We start from the raw sequence: 6,000 nt of genomic DNA, 5'->3' as shown, positions 1-6,000 counted from the left end.
CTCAACGTTAGGGAACTTAAAACAAGATTTGAACAAACACGCACACTCAAAATGCAGATTTAAATAATAAGCCAAATACTATACAGTACACTTTTACTGTAGCTGAAGGTTACCGAAAAATAATTCGAAGTTGGTAAAAATATCTACGTAAATGATGCAAACATGTGTACTGTACAGTTTCAACGTTAAGGCAAATTTTAAGCTTATATGAAGCGAGATTTTAACAGATTTACTACATAAAATAAGTTATCAAACCAGCCTTTACTGGCAATGAAAGGCATCTGTGGGGTTGCGGTACCTTGGCTGATCGACGGTTGGGGGTCATTCTCCTTGATATGGCGATGGAGAGACTTGGCCTTCATCTGGATGGCGAGCGAGTCGATTGCTATGCCCTTGCGATGCTGGTCTTGAATCCATATGAAAAGGGCATTCTTCATCTTCAACATGCCCTTTTCCCTCACCTTTGAGCCAATCTTGGCACTGCGAAGGGCACTCACAGCTACGACAGCTTGAATGTTCACTTAGTTCTTCTCAATGAAACTTGTGGTACTTTCATTAACTCCAAAGTCTCCCAAGGGCAGCGTACTTTATCCCTTTCTTACATTTGTCAGGCACTTTCACCTTTTCTTCAAGGGTCATGACCTTCAGCTGCTGTTTGGTACTTCCTTTACCAGAAGTAGTAGGAGCACATTTGGGGGCCATAATCTTCAATAAAAGGGTTAGCAAAGGCAAGGCAAAGTTGGGCAAAATGTAGCGTGGGTTACGAGGCTGTGGCGAGACGTAGTACATGCGAGGTGCCTGGGAGAAGAGCGAGGCAGAGTCAAACGTGGCTGCTGGGATGAGCTGGGCGGAGAGAAAGGAGTGACGCCAAGCATACCCAGTTCAAAGGAGCGCGGGCTATTTAAAATCATTGCTCAGCGTGAATTTTATTGCGAATGAGAATTTTCCTTTAATAGGTATTACGTTGTTCTTAGATGCATATAACTGAAAACGCGAAGCAAGAACCCGCAATAAACAAGGGCCGACTGCATATGATACTAAAGGTTCATTGTGGTGATCCTTTAATCACAAGCTACACTTCTCTCTGCCTTCTGTTACTTTTCTTCCATGATCTCTACCCAACAATACTTTCAATTCACATTTAAATGGATTAGATTTATGAATTTGGCCACCACTAACACCTACGAGGCCATTCAATGTAGAAATTCAACCGGGGATAAACTCTGCATTTGTTCTATGAAATAGAAGTTAAGAGGATGAACAGCAATATAGAAGAAAGAAAGCATAAACGGAGGTATAGTGGAAAGATAAATGTGAAAGGAACTACGAGCTAATAGGACCCTGCAAAAACCTTCAAGTAATGCCTACAGTTCACTGCTTGAGATGCATTGAAAAGCACTACTAACCTACAGGGCAGTTCACATTTAAGAATTAATCCTTTTTTTGGGCTCAAGCCATGGCGTCCTGATGGAAGGTTCCTGTTTGGTAGCTTCCTTGGGTATAAGACTACTAAGATATTCCCAGAGAATTTAACCACAGGTTATCACAGAATTCTAACTTCTGGAGCGAGTATCTCAAAGGTTTCCCTTTAAGACATCGTAATACAACAGGGGACACGCATGTCTGAACGTGCCACATAGCTATCTTCACCCCGAACAGAGTTAATGCTTCGGTGTGTAAGGGCTGAGAATAGCTGGGAGCCGTTCCACAGCTAATCTCACTCGTGGCTACTACTGATACTCGAGACGTAAACAAACGGACGCCATTGCTCTGATGACGTCACGCCCGTCTCCATCCTTTGTTTAGTAGCTGCCCTACTTAGACGGATTTTCCCTGTGTTATCTTTATCGCTTTGCATCTTCGCTATGTCGTTACCTTCAGCCTCGCCTTCTTCTGGAAAGTTGAGTACAAGGTTCCAGTATTGTTTAATTAAGCTCTGGCCGTAAAGTAAATATTATTTTGCGAAATAATTGATGTTTTGTGGCAGAGCTGTGCCTCTACCGGACCCGCCATTTTATGGCGTCGTTGTTGTTATGCATGTCTTATTTAGTTAGCCACAACAACGCTTCCGGCATTATATACTAATCGATTACATTAGTTTATTTAGTCTTCATAGCTAGGAACTTTTATATCGTGTTTAGACGCTTTTTATCGGTCATCGATTGACCTCATACCAGTCGGCTACTATAGCCCCCAGGCCAGGAGCCTACATACAAGTGTTCATGCATGATTTATTAGTGATCCTAGACTAAGTTATGAAGATAGTGGCATTATTATTTTACAATACTTTTGACAGTGATGCAAATGTTTTCGCCTTCAGGGACCATATAGGGGATAGGCTAGTCAGTGATTCTTTCTAGCCTAACCTAATATTAGGACCCCTATATGCTTCCTTCATCCCCTGCCTTGGCATTCCCTCTATTTAGCCTTGATCCCTTTTCTGAGTTAAGGGATTAATTGTCTAATAGAGTATATATCGCCTCTCGGTCCTCCCTAAAGGAATGAACCCCCTTTAGGATTGCGTCTGAGAGTGAGGTTAGGCTAGCCTACCTCTATGGCTAGGATAGTCTATGACTTTCCTGCGATAGCGATATGTCTTCTTCCTTGCCTAGTTCAGGACTTTTAGCCCTGTTCTAGGTCGGGTTAGGAAGGTTTCTCTGTTCCATGCTGAAACTGTACTCTTGCACCGTTTTAGCCGATCAGCCTGATCTTAGGTTAGGGAGTGTCCTCCCTTCCCTTAGTGGCCGCTCTGGTACAGAAACCCTTCCTGGGAAGACTTCTCTCTTCTCCCTCCCCACCTATCTCTTGTATAGCCTAGCCTATGCTTAGGTTAGTTTATACTCATCTGTCCCCTGTCCTACAACTCCTCCTTAGGGTGGATGAGTAGGGCTACCCGAGCTTCCTTGTGCAGTCCACTCTGGTACATATACCTTCATAGTGTCCTATAAGGTTAGTTACTAGTATAGTTCTGCATATGGGAGTCTCCCCCCCCCCCCCTCTTGGGTGTTCCCTAGCCCTCCCTTGGGCTACCTAGCTCCCGGTCCCTAGTGACCCCTGCTCATGGATGTTAGAGCCTGCCTCTATCATGGGTACACCCCCTCAGGGAGGGGGAGGGATGTCTGGAACCCTGACGGTACTTCCTGCATCCCTTTCCCCCCTCCCCCTGTCTCTCTATCTATCCGGGTGCCGATCTCTTGCCGCCTCTACTGTCGGCAATACCTGCCTCCTTCTTGGTGACTTCCCTACCCTTGCCGCCAGCCCCCCGTGTACCGAGGGACTGCCGGCTGCCGCCGGCTACTACCGGCGGCTCTCCTACTCCTATCTAATCGTCCGCTTGCCGGTCGATCACCGGAGTGCCGGCATATACTGCCGGCAACCCGATACTACCTTTACCATCCTTATCCCAGTCACCAACCTGGCATCCTCCGACTGCCGGAGCCGCCGCTTCCTGCCGGCGTGCCGCCGTTGTGCCGGCGGCCGCCATCCTGGTATCTAACTGACTTTTGAAAATTGTCTGTTCTAATGCCAGAATCTATGCTGGAGCGAGCTCCGGCATGCCAGATGCCTCGGAGGCGTCAAGAATACTTGCACCCCCTTACTGTAGCTATCATAAGACTAGGATAGCCCTATATGGCAAACAGATAAACTGCTTCTGCTATTAAGATCAGTACCTAGTACTGCTCTATTAGTGATCATGCTGTCTCTTTGCATTCTTCTAATTCCAGCATGCTATGTGCATCTTAGCACGGCTGGTTGCCAGAAGCAGTTACCCTTTAATGAGGCCTTCTGGCTCTTAACTGGGAACCGAATGAATTCGATCCCAATCTTGTCCTTGGTTTTCCATGGAGTTCCAAAATACTGGGAATTCTAGGAAACTATATCCAATGATCTCGGTCATTTGGATTATCCGAGGACCAAGCTTATGGTAACCAGCCGGGCGAGATGCATGGAGCATGTTCTCCTTTACTGTTTTCATTCTCTATGCATCACACCTTCTTTAAGTTAAAATTAATGATTAATATTAACTTAGTTTAAGAGCCATTCTTATGACTCCCCCATACTCATTTTCTCTTTCTTCCACAGGAGGAGCAGATGAAGTGTGACTTCGCCTTCTGCGCTGTGAAACGCCCGCAGTTTTACGGGCATACGGCTTGCAGGACTCACGCCCCTTGTGCAGACAAGAAAGGGGATTTGAAGTTCTGGAATCCACTGGATTGTACGGTCTGCCAGGCCCACCTAGTTGAGGCCTTCCATAACCCTCCCTCAGCGGAGGTTAGAGACATTTCTCGTGAAAAGCTGCGCAAGTGGGTGCGTGGCTTTCAGAAAAATGCTACTGGACCGTACCTGGCCACCGAAGAACTGAGGTCCCTGTTGTTCCCTAAGGCCTCCCCTGACTCAGTGGTACCAAAAGAAGCAATCCCCACTGTCCAAATTACGGTGGAACCTGATGTGGTCACGGCTCAGTCCATGCACGAGTGTCGTTTAGATTCCGAGGATGATGAACAGATCTCAGACGTCTCGGAAGACACGGAGAAGACGCTTATGGCTCAAGGAGCCGAAGAGGACGAAGACAAGGTGGAATACACCGAGTCGGAGCTTGAAGCTGCTCCCTCGTCCATCCCTCCTCCTACTCCTACACCGACGGAAATGTCCATTCCGTCTACCTCCTCGACTCCGGATCCTTCCTCTTCTACCCAAGAACTGATCCGGCTGATTAGAGCCGTCATGGACGACAGGCTGAAGGAGAACCAGGAGTCCATCAGGTCGATGATTGGATTCAGAGAACCGAAGAAGATTTCGGTCAAGGATCTCCCAGCTTGCTCTCATGCCAACCCGTGGAGGTATGCAGAGCATATGGTTATTGCGACCGGCAGGATCTTTGTTAGTGACAAGATCGGCACGGTCCCGTTGGAAGATGTGGAGTTCTTCCCAAGCTTCGAGGCCTACCCGGACTGTTACGTCCGGCTTCGTTCCGAACCTGCCTCGAAGGAAGAGACCGAACCTAAAAGAGATAGTGTTCGATCTCACAAAGGCCCAGGCTATGCTAGCCTCCGCATTTAAGAGTAGGGGCTTTACCTGCTCTAAGCTTCCGGCTTTGAGCAAGAAGCATCCTACGTACGTTGCACCTGACACTGCGGTTCTTCCTTTCTTGGAAAAGGCCTTAGCTGCATGCCTTAAAGCGGCGGAAGAAGGGAAACCCTGCCCTGCACTGGAGGAGTGCAGACCCTTCTCCATCGTGACCCCCCCTGACGCTCGACACTGGAAAGATGTTCAGCATACTTTCGTCGTGGGAAGGCTCGATCCTGACGTCGCCGGACGTCAGTTTAATGAAGACCTCCCTAAGCTCAACGATCACCTCCTTCGCCGGGAACAAGACACGAAGGAGAGGCTTGCGGCATCTCTTTCTCATCAAGTCCAACTGGAAGTGATGGCCTGTGACACAAGAGTACCAGATCACTACATGGTACTAGCCAAATCCCACTTACTGACAGTAATGAAGGACTTGTACCATTTCATAAAGGCTCGTAGAGCCTGTCGTGAATTCGTGTTTGCCGGTGCCACCGTGAAACACGAACCCCGGAGGCTGATTTCCTCCAACATCTGGGGAAAGCACCTGTTTCCTTCTGACCTTGTCAAGGAAATAACTGACAGAGCCGCCACGGAGAATAGGAACCTTCTCCACAAGTGGGGCATGTCCAGAAAAAGGAAACCCTCTCAGGACGATGGACCTCAGCCTAAGAGGAAACCTCAAAAGCCAAAACCCCAGCAACGTCAGCAACGACGTCAGTTTCCGGGACCCGCTACCTCCCAAGTGGTTGCCCAACCACAACAGACCTTTCAATTGGTCCCCCAACCGGTGTTGTCACAGTCACCGGTCTTCACCCCTGCCTTTGAGCAACCATCCACTACCTTTCATGCCAAAGGTAGAGGCTCGTTCAGGGGTGCAAGCAGAGACGCATCTCGTCGTCCCTCCAGAGGTAGAGGAGGAAAGGGAGCTAG

This window comes from Palaemon carinicauda, chromosome 31 (assembly GCF_036898095.1).
Source record: "Palaemon carinicauda isolate YSFRI2023 chromosome 31, ASM3689809v2, whole genome shotgun sequence".
NCBI lineage: Eukaryota > Metazoa > Arthropoda > Malacostraca > Decapoda > Palaemonidae > Palaemon > Palaemon carinicauda.
This window is presented reverse-complemented; position numbering follows the sequence as displayed.